The sequence below is a fragment of the Drosophila takahashii genome, unplaced genomic scaffold, assembly GCF_030179915.1.
Source record: "Drosophila takahashii strain IR98-3 E-12201 unplaced genomic scaffold, DtakHiC1v2 scaffold_25, whole genome shotgun sequence".
NCBI classification, from domain to species: domain Eukaryota; kingdom Metazoa; phylum Arthropoda; class Insecta; order Diptera; family Drosophilidae; genus Drosophila; species Drosophila takahashii.
Window position 1 is genome coordinate 18697 of NW_027221705.1, and position 17008 is coordinate 35704.

The window sequence follows — 17008 nt, forward strand, 5'->3', positions numbered from 1 at the left end:
AGAATAATAATATTGTCAACGTTTTTCATATTTCAAATCATTAATAAGAGACAATTCTAGATAATATTTTATGCTAGACATTTCTCAGTATTATTTGATTGAAAAAGAAAATATTCCTCTTCGTTTTTCTCAAAGTTTAATTACTATTGTGAGATAATGTTTTTCATATATTTGTTAATATTATGAATAAAATAATTAAATTATTTTTATCCAATAATATACCATATGCTTATAAAATTTTATTATAAAATTTGTATAAACAACTTAATTAGCATAGTCTTACAACCCTCAACCATATGTAGTCCAAGCAGCACTATAAAATTAATTAAAGTACATAACAGCATGGACTGCGATATGCGTTCAAAATGTCGATGTTCATGTGTCCTGCAGTTCACACGATGACGCACAGTTTGCTGCGTTCTTCATCGACCCATGAGCCGAGTGATCCACCGCTTAGAGTTTTATAATATTGGTTTTAAATTTGGTCAAATATGTTTTTATTGAAAGAAATTAAAAATACACCATTTTACTGGCATATATCAATTCCTTCAATAAATGTATTTATATACCTAAAATAAATGCTGCGAAATGTCTTAGTTTTATATAAACAATATATATCAAAGTATTATTTGTAATGGCATTTGTTTGTTAATATATATTGATAATTTTATATAAAACATTAACCTGAAACCAGGTACAACATTGTATATTTTAGGTTGTTGCATTATCCAATGTATGATCATCATCAAATTAGTTGGCCAATACATCTCGCAACGCGTGTATATTATGGTCCATATACACACAAAAGTTTATAATAAATATATAAAATATATTTTATTATATTAATAATTCGATTTGCTTGTTCGAATTTTATGTTTGTTTCTATTTAATTTATTTGTAATAATATTATATTATTACAATATTTCGATTTGCTTGTTCGAAATTTATTTGATCTTTTACTTTTAAGATCATATTTTTGGTATAATTATTATTATAATTATTATGTATATATATATATATATTGGTAATTTGTATTAAATTTGTATTAACAAATTTTTTTATTAACGGTAAGGATATTATACAATAATGATCCTTCCGCAGGTTCACCTACGGAAACCTTGTTACGACTTTTACTTCCTCTAAATAATCAAGTTCGGTCAACTTTTGCGAAACAACCGTAACACACAAGGCGTCACAGTGATCACGTCCGGAGACCTCACTAAATAATTCAATCGGTAGTAGCGACGGGCGGTGTGTACAAAGGGCAGGGACGTAATCAATGCGAGTTAATGACTCACACTTACTGGGAATTCCAAGTTCATGTGAACAGTTTCAGTTCACAATCCCAAGCATGAAAGTGGTTCAGCGGTTTACCCGGACCTCTCGGTCTAGGAAATACACGTTGATACTTTCATTGTAGCGCGCGTGCAGCCCAGGACATCTAAGGGCATCACAGACCTGTTATTGCTCAATCTCATTATTGCTAGACGCAATTTGTCCATTTAAGAAGCTAGTGTCCTTATAATGGGACAAACCAACAGGTACGGCTCCACTTATATAAACACATTCAAACACAATAAACATTTTACTGCCACCATGAATGAAGGCTATATAAGCTTCAACACCATAATCCTGAAGATATCTATTTAATATATTTGAGTCTCGTTCGTTATCGGAATTAACCAGACAAATCACTCCACGAACTAAGAACGGCCATGCACCACCACCCATAGATTCGAGAAAGAGCTATCAATCTGTCTTACACACTTATGTTCGGACCTGGTAAGTTTTCCCGTGTTGAGTCAAATTAAGCCGCAGGCTCCACTCCTGGTGGTGCCCTTCCGTCAATTCCTTTAAGTTTCAGCTTTGCAACCATACTTCCCCCGGAGCCCAAAAGCTTTGGTTTCCCGGGAAGCGACTGAGAGAGCCATAAAAGTAGCTACACCCAATTGCTAGCTGGCATCGTTTATGGTTAGAACTAGGGCGGTATCTGATCGCCTTCGAACCTCTAACTTTCGTTCTTGATTAATGAAAACATCTTTGGCAAATGCTTTCGCTTAAGTTAGTCTTACGACGGTCCAAGAATTTCACCTCTCGCGTCGTAATACTAATGCCCCCAAACTGCTTCTATTAATCATTACCTCTTGATCTGAAAACCAATGAAAGCAGAACAGAGGTCTTATTTCATTATCCCATGCACAGAATATTCAGGCATTTGAAGCCTGCTTTAAGCACTCTAATTTGTTCAAAGTAATTGTACCGGCCCACAATAACACTCGTTTAAGAGCACTAATGCAGGTTTTTAAATAGGAGGAACATATGAAAAAATACAAGTATTTAAACACATATAAGAACTCCACCGGTAATACGCTTACATACATAAAGGTATAGTACTAACCACAATTGTAAGTTGTACTACCCGTATGAAGCACAAGTTCAACTACGAACGTTTTAACCGCAACAACTTTAATATACGCTATTGGAGCTGGAATTACCGCGGCTGCTGGCACCAGACTTGCCCTCCAATTGGTCCTTGTTAAAGGATTTAAAGTGTACTCATTCCAATTACAGGGCCTCGGATATGAGTCCTGTATTGTTATTTTTCGTCACTACCTCCCCGAGCTGGGAGTGGGTAATTTACGCGCCTGCTGCCTTCCTTAGATGTGGTAGCCGTTTCTCAGGCTCCCTCTCCGGAATCGAACCCTGATTCCCCGTTACCCGTTGCAACCATGGTAGTCCTAGATACTACCATCAAAAGTTGATAGGGCAGACATTTGAAAGATCTGTCGTCGGTACAAGACCATACGATCTGCATGTTATCTAGAGTTCAACCAATATAACGATCTTGCGATCGCTTGGTTTTAGCCTAATAAAAGCACATGTCCCATAAGGTTCATGTTTTAATTGCATGTATTAGCTCTAGAATTACCACAGTTATCCAAGTAACTGTTAACGATCTAAGGAACCATAACTGATATAATGAGCCTTTTGCGGTTTCACTTTTAATTCGTGTGTACTTAGACATGCATGGCTTAATCTTTGAGACAAGCATATAACTACTGGCAGGATCAACCAGAATAATGTTTTCGTTCATATTTCATTCATATTTTTTGAATAGAAATTAGTAATATAAATATAATAGATTTTATTTCCATTTTATATGTTCGGTTTTTCTTAAATATTGATTTTAATTCAATATTTTTTTTTTGCTTTGTGAAATAATTCTATTTTAATTCGAATACGGCCATTTTTATATGGCATTCGTATACGTTCTTTAATTTTTACTTGTTTCGCCACTAATATAACAAGTTTATAATTGATGTTAAAGAAAAAGTACAACTTTTTTATAACACAATTTTCAATATATATTGTTCTTTCTATAAGTTTTTATTATATTATATATACATATTTCATTCTAAAATATCATTTTTGTTCAACATACATAATTATTGTATCCACACATGTACAATTTTTGTTTAACCAATATAAATATTGAGTTAAATCATTTGCATTTTGATGATAAATTTAAAATTTATCTTTTCCATATAACTCTCTGGTAATATATGATATAAAACCGAGCGCATATGAAATTATTTTGATCACTAATATTGCAATTATATTTTATTATAATGCTTTTTGTAAACACATTGTACCGGCAAGCGATACTCTGTGCCCAAACGACAGGGGATATAATAATTTAATATAAATTATCATATATACCTGCCACCAAAGATTAACGATAAAAGTCGGAAACAATTTGTTATTCTATATATAATAGAAACTTGACCTCTGTTTCACCTTATTATCATGGGTTTATAATATTAACCGCGTAGCCAAGTCTTAATTTCATTTAAGAAACAAATTTATACGGATAATATTTTGATTTTAATATATGTTGTTCTATTGATAACAAAAGTATATATTATAATATATTTTGTTCAATAGTAGATGGACTACTTACTGTACCATCCTTATTTTTTATTATTATTGATATACATTATATTGACAACAGCATATGATATTCATATGGTTTGTTCAATAATTAATTGGTGGACAACCACTGACCATCCTATAGTAGTTTTTGGCCACGACGTCTAAATATCGAAATTATTTAATTCCGTTTGCCACCCATACGATAGATATTAACTATCTATAATAATAATGTGTACGCATAAAATATTATATGTATATATATAGACCAACAGACAAGCACTTCACCCTATAGTAGTTTTTGGCCACGACGTCTATATATCGGGCATATTTAATTCTCTTTGCCACCCAACCAAAGATATTCACTTTTTTATATAAAGTATTATTTGATCATATTAATATAACCAATTATTTCTGCCATATTCATATAATTTCTTTATGAATTATTTTTTGGTCATATCCATATAATCTATATGCCGTATCCATATAATGAATACGGCATATCCATACAACTAGCCATATTTGTATGTCAATGTATATTTTATTATACATTTTTTTTCTTTATACATATAATATGGTATTTCCATATCGCTATAATTGAATTATATGTATAAGATATCATTTATATATAGCATTGCCAAAATAATATGATAAACATAAATTTTGAACAATACGGCCGGTCGGCGAGCACTGCCTCCCTATATATGTTTTTGGCCACGACGTCTAAATATTGGGTATTTTTCGTACTGCGGCCCCGGTGTATGTAAATTGGGCATATTTCGTACTGATGCCAACATATCTATATGACTCATTATTTTCTTCCATATCAATATAACTTCTTTTATTTCCATATTCAAGTAATTTCTTTATTTGCCATATCAATATAAAATATTTTTTGGTCATATTTATATAATCTATATGCCGTATCCATATAATGAATACGGCATATCCATACAACTAGCCATATTTGTATGTCAATGTATATTTTATTATACATTTTTTTTCTTTATACATATAATATGGTATTTCCATATCGCTATAATTGAATTATATGTATAAGATATCATTTATATATAGCATTGCCAAAATAATATGATAAACATAAATTTTGAACAATACGGCCGGTCGGCGAGCACTGCCTCCCTATATATGTTTTTGGCCACGACGTCTAAATATTGGGTATTTTTCGTACTGCGGCCCCGGTGTATGTAAATTGGGCATATTTCGTACTGATGCCAACATATCTATATGACTCATTATTTTCTTCCATATCAATATAACTTCTTTTATTTCCATATTCAAGTAATTTCTTTATTTGCCATATCAATATAAAATATTTTTTGGTCATATTTATATAATCTATATGCCGTATCCATATAATGAATACGGCATATCCATACAACTAGCCATATTTGTATGTCAATGTATATTTTATTATACATTTTTTTTCTTTATACATATAATATGGTATTTCCATATCGCTATAATTGAATTATATGTATAAGATATCATTTATATATAGCATTGCCAAAATAATATGATAAACATAAATTTTGAACAATACGGCCGGTCGGCGAGCACTGCCTCCCTATATATGTTTTTGGCCACGACGTCTAAATATTGGGTATTTTTCGTACTGCGGCCCCGGTGTATGTAAATTGGGCATATTTCGTACTGATGCCAACATATCTATATGACTCATTATTTTCTTCCATATCAATATAACTTCTTTTATTTCCATATTCAAGTAATTTCTTTATTTGCCATATCAATATAAAATATTTTTTGGTCATATTTATATAATCTATATGCCGTATCCATATAATGAATACGGCATATCCATACAACTAGCCATATTTGTATGTCAATGTATATTTTATTATACATTTTTTTTCTTTATACATATAATATGGTATTTCCATATCGCTATAATTGAATTATATGTATAAGATATCATTTATATATAGCATTGCCAAAATAATATGATAAACATAAATTTTGAACAATACGGCCGGTCGGCGAGCACTGCCTCCCTATATATGTTTTTGGCCACGACGTCTAAATATTGGGTATTTTTCGTACTGCGGCCCCGGTGTATGTAAATTGGGCATATTTCGTACTGATGCCAACATATCTATATGACTCATTATTTTCTTCCATATCAATATAACTTCTTTTATTTCCATATTCAAGTAATTTCTTTATTTGCCATATCAATATAAAATATTTTTTGGTCATATTTATATAATCTATATGCCGTATCCATATAATGAATACGGCATATCCATACAACTAGCCATATTTGTATGTCAATGTATATTTTATTATACATTTTTTTTCTTTATACATATAATATGGTATTTCCATATCGCTATAATTGAATTATATGTATAAGATATCATTTATATATAGCATTGCCAAAATAATATGATAAACATAAATTTTGAACAATACGGCCGGTCGGCGAGCACTGCCTCCCTATATATGTTTTTGGCCACGACGTCTAAATATTGGGTATTTTTCGTACTGCGGCCCCGGTGTATGTAAATTGGGCATATTTCGTACTGATGCCAACATATCTATATGACTCATTATTTTCTTCCATATCAATATAACTTCTTTTATTTCCATATTCAAGTAATTTCTTTATTTGCCATATCAATATAAAATATTTTTTGGTCATATTTATATAATCTATATGCCGTATCCATATAATGAATACGGCATATCCATACAACTAGCCATATTTGTATGTCAATGTATATTTTATTATACATTTTTTTTCTTTATACATATAATATGGTATTTCCATATCGCTATAATTGAATTATATGTATAAGATATCATTTATATATAGCATTGCCAAAATAATATGATAAACATAAATTTTGAACAATACGGCCGGTCGGCGAGCACTGCCTCCCTATATATGTTTTTGGCCACGACGTCTAAATATTGGGTATTTATCGTACTGCGGCTCCGGTGTATGTAAATTGGGCATATTTCGTACTGATGCCACCATATCCATATAACTTATTTTTTGTTCTATATCTATATAATTATCCATATCCACACTAGAATTTAGTATTTATCCCATATCCATATAAATCATTATTTACCATATCAATATAAATAATATTTTTCCATATTCATACTAGAACTTATTATTTCTTTAATATTCATATAACTCAATATTTTTTCATATCCATACTAGAACTTATTCTTTTTCCCATATCCATACTAGAACTTATAAATTTTCCCATATTCATATAACTAATTTTTTTCATATCCATACTAGAACATTATATTTTTGCCATATCTCTACAACTCATTTTATTCCATATCCATACTAGAACTTATTATTTCTTAAATATCCATATAACTTAATATTTTTCCATATCCATACCAGAACTTTTTATTTTTCCCATATCCATAGAACTAATTTTTTTCATATCCATACTAGAACCTAATTTTCTTCCTATATCCATATAACTTATTATTTACTATTACAATATAATTAATTTTTTCCATATCCATACTAGAGCTTATTATCTCTTCAATATCCATAAAACTCAATATTTTTTCATATCCATACTAGAACTGATTATTTTTCCCATATCCATACTAGAACTCAGTATTCTTCCCATATCCATACTACAACTTAGTATTTTTCCCATATGCATATAACTCATTATTTAGCATATCAATATAACTAATTTTTTTCCATATCCATACTAGAACTTATTATTTCTTTAATATCCATATAACTCAATATTTTTTTATATCCATACTAGAACTTATTATTTTTCCCATATCCATACTAGAACTTATAAATTTTCCCATATTCATATAACTAATTTTTTTCATATCCATACTAGAACATTAAATTTTTTGCCATATCTATATAACTCATTTTATTCCATATCCATACTAGAACTTATTATTTCTTTAATATCCATATAACTCAATATTTTTTCATATCCATACTAGAACTTATCATTTTTCCCATATTCATATAACTCATTTTTCCATATCCATACTAGAACTCTGTATTCTTTTCCATATCCATATAACTCATTTTTTTTTCATATCCATACTAGAAATTATTATTTTTCCCATATCCACATAACTCATTTTTTTCATATCCATACTAGAACTTGTTATTTTTCCCATATCCATATAACTCATTTTTTTCATATCCATACTAGAACTTAATATTATTTTCATATCCATATAACTCATGTTTGGACTTGGAATATTTTTATACACGTCACTAATAGGATGACGATTCAATCATCTATTTTAAGAGGAACATTGACTTGCATATGTCTCTTACTTGTATGTTCGGACTTAGAATATTTTTATACACGTCACTAATAGGATGACGATTCAGTTGGCTACCTTAAGAGGTACATATACTTGCATATGTCTCTTACTTGTATGTTCGGACTTAGAATATTTTTATACACGTCACTAATAGGATGACGATTCAGTTGGCTACCTTAAGAGGTACATATACTTGCATATGTCTCTTATTTGCATGTTCGGACTTAGAATATTTTTATACGCGTCACTAATAGGATGACGATTCAGTTGGCTACCTTAAGAGGTACATATACTTGCATATGTCTCTTAATTGTATGTTCGGACTTAGAATATTTTTATACACGTCACTAATAGGATGACGATTCAGTTGGCTACCTTAAGAGGTACATATACTTGCATATGTCTCTTACTTGTATGTTCGGACTTAGAATATTTGTATACACGTCACTAATAGGATGACGATTCAGTTGGCTACCTTAAGAAGTACATATACTTGCATATGTCTCTTATTTGCATGTTCGGACTTAGAATATTTTTATACGCGTCACTAATAGGATGACGATACATATGGCTACCATTGTTAAATATATTTAAATAAAATTTATTTAAATATAATTATTATTTTATATAAATATATTTTATATATATATATATATTCTGACTTAAAAAAGCCAAACAAAATAAACACAATTAAATTTATGTTTATTATCGAATCATCAAGCAAAGGATAAGCTTCAGTGGATCGCAGTATGGCAGCTGCTCAACCACTTACAACACCTTGCCTGTTACAAAAGTCGTTTACAATTGATTCTAGGCTTTGTCATTGTATTAAATAATGCTTTTATATGTAACTAGCGCGGCATCAGGTGATCGAAGATCCTCCCAATTTACTATGTTACAAATTACATTGGCATCACATCCATTGTCGTTTATAAAGTAAATTATAAACTTTAAATGGTTTAGAAGCCATACAATGCAAATTGCCCCTTATTTATCATTGCAGTCCAGCACGGATACGACCTTAGAGGCGTTCAGGCATAATCCAACGGACGTAGCGTCATACCACTGTTCGCTCGAACAAGTATTGTGCCATTGGTCCGTACCTGCGGTTCCTCTCGTACTACGCAGGAATGCTGTCGCAACAACGTTTTGTCATTAGTAGGGTAAAACTAACCTGTCTCACGACGGTCTAAACCCAGCTCACGTTCCCTTGCATGGGTGAACAATCCAACGCTTGGTGAATTTTGCTTCACAATGATAGGAAGAGCCGACATCGAAGGATCAAAAAGCGACGTCGCTATGAACGCTTGGCCGCCACAAGCCAGTTATCCCTATGGTAACTTTTCTGACACCTCTTGTTAAAAACTCTTTAAACCAAAAGGATCGATAGGCCGAGCTTTTGCTGTCCCTGTGTGTACTGAACACCGAGATCAAGTCAGCATTTGCCCTTTTGCTCTATGTGTGGTTTCTGTCCGCACTGAGCTGGCCTTGGGACACCTCCGTTATTATTTGAGAGATGTACCGCCCCAGTCAAACTCCCTACCTGGCAATGTCCTTGAATTGGATCATACCTGAGTAATTGGAGTTATACCAAATTTTCAAATCAAAAATACATAAATGCACCGTTTTATTAAAGAATTTGTTTGCGATTATATAACAAACTCGTGATACTTTGATCAAGAAGCTTGCATCAAAACCCAATACCATAAGATATAATAAATATATCCGTATAATGGCTAGGAAATGATACACGTTCCATTTAATCAAGTAAGTAAGGAAACAATAAGAGTAGTGGTATTTCATTGACGATACCAAACCGAAGTCTAATATCTCCCACTTATTCTACACCTCTTATGTCTCCTTACACTGCCAGATTAGAGTCAAGCTCAAAAGGGTCTTCTTTCCCCGCTAATTATTCCAAGCCCGTTCCCTTGGCTGTGGTTTCGCTAGATAGTAGATAGGGACAGTAGGAATCTCGTTAATCCATTCATGCGCGTCACTAATTAGATGACGAGGCATTTGGCTACCTTAAGAGAGTCATAGTTACTCCCGCCGTTGACCCGCGCTTACTTGAATTTCTTCACTTTGACATTCAGAGCACTGGGCAGAAATCACATTGTGTCAACACCCGCTAGGGCCATCACAATGCTTTGTTTTAATTAGACAGTCGGATTCCCCAAGTCCGTGCCAGTTCTGAATTGATTGTTAATTGATAATCGTTATAATTAATAAGAACTAATTGGTTTGACCCAATTAGTATTCTTAAAAATTTTAGCAAGAAAGTTCCACAATTGGCTACGTAACTAACTATCCGGGGAACAAGTAACTAACATAAATGCTAGAAACTCTATTTACCCAGAACGAGCACATAAACCATGTTATTGTTTCCCAATCAAGCCCGACTATCTCAATCTTCAGAGCCAATCCTTATCCCGAAGTTACGGATCTAATTTGCCGACTTCCCTTACCTACATTATTCTATCGACTAGAGACTCTTCACCTTGGAGACCAGCTGCGGATATTGGTACGGCCTGTTGAGAAGTTTGCGTGTCCCCACCATAAATTTTCAAGGTCCGAGGAGAAAATATCGACACAACAGTATATGTCATGCTCTTCTAGCCCATCTACCATATCTCTCTGCGAAAGACTTCCATGGTAGTACGGCTATAAAACAGAAAAGAAAACTCTTCCGATATCTCTCGACGGCTTCTTTATGGTCGTTCCTGTTGCCAGGATGAGCACGAGGCCCATATTTAATAACAAACGGATACTCAACAGGTTACGGAATTGGAACCGTATTCCCTTTCGTTCAAAATTATTCAAGTATATTATATTAGCTTGATTTGTATATATTGCGTTTTTGGTTTTACTTGAAAATTTTCGGCTTTCGCCTTGAACTTAGGACCGACTAACTCGTGATCAACCACTGTTCACACGAAACCCTTCTCCACTTCAGTCCTCCAAGGTCTCATTCGATTATTTGCTACTACCACCAAGATCTGTACCAATGGCAGCTCCATGCAGGCTTACGCCAAACACTTCTACGCATACCATTGTACCTTCCTACTCACTAAAGTTTCAAAATTTATATCACAAGTAATATAAATCATCTACTTTAGCGGTAATGTATAGGTATACAACTTAAGCGCCATCCATTTTAAGGGCTAGTTGCTTCGGCAGGTGAGTTGTTACACACTCCTTAGCGGATTTCGACTTCCATGATCACCGTCCTGCTGTTTTAAGCAACCAACGCCTTTCATGGTATCTGCATGAGTTGTTAATTTGGGCACCGTAACATTACGTTTGGTTCATCCCACAGCGCCAGTTCTGCTTACCAAAAGTGGCCCACTGGGCACATTATATCATAACCTTAAACTTCATATCAAGAAAGTTAAGGTTCTTACCCATTTAAAGTTTGAGAATAGGTTAAGATCGTTTCGACCCTAAGGCCTCTAATCATTCGCTTTACCAGATAAGATTATTTTATATAATATTAAAATGCACCAGCTATCCTGAGGGAAACTTCGGAAGGAACCAGCTACTAGATGGTTCGATTGGTCTTTCGCCCCTATACTCAATTCTGACAATCGATTTGCACGTCAGAACTGTTTCGGTCTTCCATCAGGGTTTCCCCTGACTTCAACCTGATCAAGTATAGTTCACCATCTTTCGGGTCACAGCATATATGCTCAAGGTACGTTCCAGTTAGAGGCATAAATAATATAAATATCATTATACATAACTATATAGAACGCCCCGGGATTGTGTTAATTAGCTATAAATAGTTAAAAAACTAATCCCATTATTAGTCAAGTTAATTACGCTATTAGGTTTATATCCCAATAACTTGCACATATGTTAGACTCCTTGGTCCGTGTTTCAAGACGGGTCCCGAAGGTATCCTGAATCTTTCGCATTGTTAATCCTACAAGTGCATATAATAAACACAAAAATCAATGATAATCATGCCATTATATAATTCCGAAAAATTAACGCACTGTATTCATATAAATCTATCAGCACTTTATCAAATTAATAACATTTATTCTGTGTTAAAATGCAAGCAATTTAATTTGAATAAACTATAAGTTATATTTTATGATAAATTTGGTATGCTAATAGATTACAATGTCCTTATATGGAAAAAATGCACACTATTATCATAATATTGTTTAAATATTACAATTTTAATGATGAATTTTCCATAACGGATATTCAGGTTCATCGGGCTTAACCTCTAAGCAGTTTCACGTACTGTTTAACTCTCTATTCAGAGTTCTTTTCAACTTTCCCTCACGGTACTTGTTTACTATCGGTCTCATGGTTATATTTAGTTTTAGATGGAGTTTACCACCCACTTAGTGCTGCACTATCAAGCAACACGACTCTTTGGAAACATCATCTAGTAATCATTAACGTTATACGGGCCTGGCACCCTCTATGGGTAAATGGCCTCATTTAAGAAGGACTTAAATCGTTAATTTCTCATACTAGAATATTGACGCTCCATACACTGCATCTCACATTTGCCATATAGACAAAGTGACTTAGTGCTGAACTGATTTCTTTTCGCTCGCCGCTACTAAGAAAATCCTTGTTAGTTTCTTTTCCTCCCCTAATTAATATGCTTAAATTCAGGGGGTAGTCCCATATGAGTTGAGGTTGTATATAACTTTTATTTGCAATTAATTCTTTATATATAATGATAAAACATTTTATTAAATTCGTTTAAAGCTGACGTATATATATATTAATGGCATTTATTTGTAACGAATTAACGAAGAATAATAATATTGTCAACGTTTTTCATATTTCAAATCATTAATAAGAGACAATTCTAGATAATATTTTATGCTAGACATTTCTCAGTATTATTTGATTGAAAAAGAAAATATTCCTCTTCGTTTTTCTCAAAGTTTAATTACTATTGTGAGATAATGTTTTTCATATATTTGTTAATATTATGAATAAAATAATTAAATTATTTTTATCCAATAATATACCATATGCTTATAAAATTTTATTATAAAATTTGTATAAACAACTTAATTAGCATAGTCTTACAACCCTCAACCATATGTAGTCCAAGCAGCACTATAAAATTAATTAAAGTACATAACAGCATGGACTGCGATATGCGTTCAAAATGTCGATGTTCATGTGTCCTGCAGTTCACACGATGACGCACAGTTTGCTGCGTTCTTCATCGACCCATGAGCCGAGTGATCCACCGCTTAGAGTTTTATAATATTGGTTTTAAATTTGGTCAAATATGTTTTTATTGAAAGAAATTAAAAATACACCATTTTACTGGCATATATCAATTCCTTCAATAAATGTATTTATATACCTAAAATAAATGCTGCGAAATGTCTTAGTTTTATATAAACAATATATATCAAAGTATTATTTGTAATGGCATTTGTTTGTTAATATATATTGATAATTTTATATAAAACATTAACCTGAAACCAGGTACAACATTGTATATTTTAGGTTGTTGCATTATCCAATGTATGATCATCATCAAATTAGTTGGCCAATACATCTCGCAACGCGTGTATATTATGGTCCATATACACACAAAAGTTTATAATAAATATATAAAATATATTTTATTATATTAATAATTCGATTTGCTTGTTCGAATTTTATGTTTGTTTCTATTTAATTTATTTGTAATAATATTATATTATTACAATATTTCGATTTGCTTGTTCGAAATTTATTTGATCTTTTACTTTTAAGATCATATTTTTGGTATAATTATTATTATAATTATTATGTATATATATATATATATTGGTAATTTGTATTAAATTTGTATTAACAAATTTTTTTATTAACGGTAAGGATATTATACAATAATGATCCTTCCGCAGGTTCACCTACGGAAACCTTGTTACGACTTTTACTTCCTCTAAATAATCAAGTTCGGTCAACTTTTGCGAAACAACCGTAACACACAAGGCGTCACAGTGATCACGTCCGGAGACCTCACTAAATAATTCAATCGGTAGTAGCGACGGGCGGTGTGTACAAAGGGCAGGGACGTAATCAATGCGAGTTAATGACTCACACTTACTGGGAATTCCAAGTTCATGTGAACAGTTTCAGTTCACAATCCCAAGCATGAAAGTGGTTCAGCGGTTTACCCGGACCTCTCGGTCTAGGAAATACACGTTGATACTTTCATTGTAGCGCGCGTGCAGCCCAGGACATCTAAGGGCATCACAGACCTGTTATTGCTCAATCTCATTATTGCTAGACGCAATTTGTCCATTTAAGAAGCTAGTGTCCTTATAATGGGACAAACCAACAGGTACGGCTCCACTTATATAAACACATTCAAACACAATAAACATTTTACTGCCACCATGAATGAAGGCTATATAAGCTTCAACACCATAATCCTGAAGATATCTATTTAATATATTTGAGTCTCGTTCGTTATCGGAATTAACCAGACAAATCACTCCACGAACTAAGAACGGCCATGCACCACCACCCATAGATTCGAGAAAGAGCTATCAATCTGTCTTACACACTTATGTTCGGACCTGGTAAGTTTTCCCGTGTTGAGTCAAATTAAGCCGCAGGCTCCACTCCTGGTGGTGCCCTTCCGTCAATTCCTTTAAGTTTCAGCTTTGCAACCATACTTCCCCCGGAGCCCAAAAGCTTTGGTTTCCCGGGAAGCGACTGAGAGAGCCATAAAAGTAGCTACACCCAATTGCTAGCTGGCATCGTTTATGGTTAGAACTAGGGCGGTATCTGATCGCCTTCGAACCTCTAACTTTCGTTCTTGATTAATGAAAACATCTTTGGCAAATGCTTTCGCTTAAGTTAGTCTTACGACGGTCCAAGAATTTCACCTCTCGCGTCGTAATACTAATGCCCCCAAACTGCTTCTATTAATCATTACCTCTTGATCTGAAAACCAATGAAAGCAGAACAGAGGTCTTATTTCATTATCCCATGCACAGAATATTCAGGCATTTGAAGCCTGCTTTAAGCACTCTAATTTGTTCAAAGTAATTGTACCGGCCCACAATAACACTCGTTTAAGAGCACTAATGCAGGTTTTTAAATAGGAGGAACATATGAAAAAATACAAGTATTTAAACACATATAAGAACTCCACCGGTAATACGCTTACATACATAAAGGTATAGTACTAACCACAATTGTAAGTTGTACTACCCGTATGAAGCACAAGTTCAACTACGAACGTTTTAACCGCAACAACTTTAATATACGCTATTGGAGCTGGAATTACCGCGGCTGCTGGCACCAGACTTGCCCTCCAATTGGTCCTTGTTAAAGGATTTAAAGTGTACTCATTCCAATTACAGGGCCTCGGATATGAGTCCTGTATTGTTATTTTTCGTCACTACCTCCCCGAGCTGGGAGTGGGTAATTTACGCGCCTGCTGCCTTCCTTAGATGTGGTAGCCGTTTCTCAGGCTCCCTCTCCGGAATCGAACCCTGATTCCCCGTTACCCGTTGCAACCATGGTAGTCCTAGATACTACCATCAAAAGTTGATAGGGCAGACATTTGAAAGATCTGTCGTCGGTACAAGACCATACGATCTGCATGTTATCTAGAGTTCAACCAATATAACGATCTTGCGATCGCTTGGTTTTAGCCTAATAAAAGCACATGTCCCATAAGGTTCATGTTTTAATTGCATGTATTAGCTCTAGAATTACCACAGTTATCCAAGTAACTGTTAACGATCTAAGGAACCATAACTGATATAATGAGCCTTTTGCGGTTTCACTTTTAATTCGTGTGTACTTAGACATGCATGGCTTAATCTTTGAGACAAGCATATAACTACTGGCAGGATCAACCAGAATAATGTTTTCGTTCATATTTCATTCATATTTTTTGAATAGAAATTAGTAATATAAATATAATAGATTTTATTTCCATTTTATATGTTCGGTTTTTCTTAAATATTGATTTTAATTCAATATTTTTTTTTTGCTTTGTGAAATAATTCTATTTTAATTCGAATACGGCCATTTTTATATGGCATTCGTATACGTTCTTTAATTTTTACTTGTTTCGCCACTAATATAACAAGTTTATAATTGATGTTAAAGAAAAAGTACAACTTTTTTATAACACAATTTTCAATATATATTGTTCTTTCTATAAGTTTTTATTATATTATATATACATATTTCATTCTAAAATATCATTTTTGTTCAACATACATAATTATTGTATCCACACATGTACAATTTTTGTTTAACCAATATAAATATTGAGTTAAATCATTTGCATTTTGATGATAAATTTAAAATTTATCTTTTCCATATAACTCTCTGGTAATATATGATATAAAACCGAGCGCATATGAAATTATTTTGATCACTAATATTGCAATTATATTTTATTATAATGCTTTTTGTAAACACATTGTACCGGCAAGCGATACTCTGTGCCCAAACGACAGGGGATATAATAATTTAATATAAATTATCATATATACCTGCCACCAAAGATTAACGATAAAAGTCGGAAACAATTTGTTATTCTATATATAATAGAAACTTGACCTCTGTTTCACCTTATTATCATGGGTTTATAATATTAACCGCGTAGCCAAGTCTTAATTTCATTTAAGAAACAAATTTATACGGATAATATTTTGATTTTAATATATGTTGTTCTATTGATAACAAAAGTATATATTATAATATATTTTGTTCAATAGTAGATGGACTACTTACTGTACCATCC

General features: G+C 32.8%; 5 non-coding genes across 5 annotated transcripts; all 5 read right to left on the reverse strand.

Moving 5' to 3' along the window:
* Positions 1-282: 282 nt before the first annotated feature.
* LOC138914515 (5.8S ribosomal RNA) lies at positions 283-461 on the reverse strand. Its single transcript, XR_011420360.1, has one exon. It is a non-coding gene; the product is annotated as a 5.8S ribosomal RNA (ribosomal RNA).
* Positions 462-1084: 623 nt separating this feature from the next.
* On the reverse strand, positions 1085-3079 carry LOC138914507 (small subunit ribosomal RNA). The gene has a single exon (XR_011420352.1). It is a non-coding gene; the product is annotated as a small subunit ribosomal RNA (ribosomal RNA).
* A 5885-nt stretch (positions 3080-8964) lies between these two features.
* Positions 8965-12921, reverse strand: LOC138914513 (large subunit ribosomal RNA). The gene has a single exon (XR_011420358.1). It is a non-coding gene; the product is annotated as a large subunit ribosomal RNA (ribosomal RNA).
* Positions 12922-13319: 398 nt separating this feature from the next.
* LOC138914519 (5.8S ribosomal RNA) lies at positions 13320-13498 on the reverse strand. Its single transcript, XR_011420364.1, has one exon. It is a non-coding gene; the product is annotated as a 5.8S ribosomal RNA (ribosomal RNA).
* A 623-nt stretch (positions 13499-14121) lies between these two features.
* LOC138914508 (small subunit ribosomal RNA) lies at positions 14122-16116 on the reverse strand. The gene has a single exon (XR_011420353.1). It is a non-coding gene; the product is annotated as a small subunit ribosomal RNA (ribosomal RNA).
* Between the last annotated feature and the right edge of the window lie 892 nt (positions 16117-17008).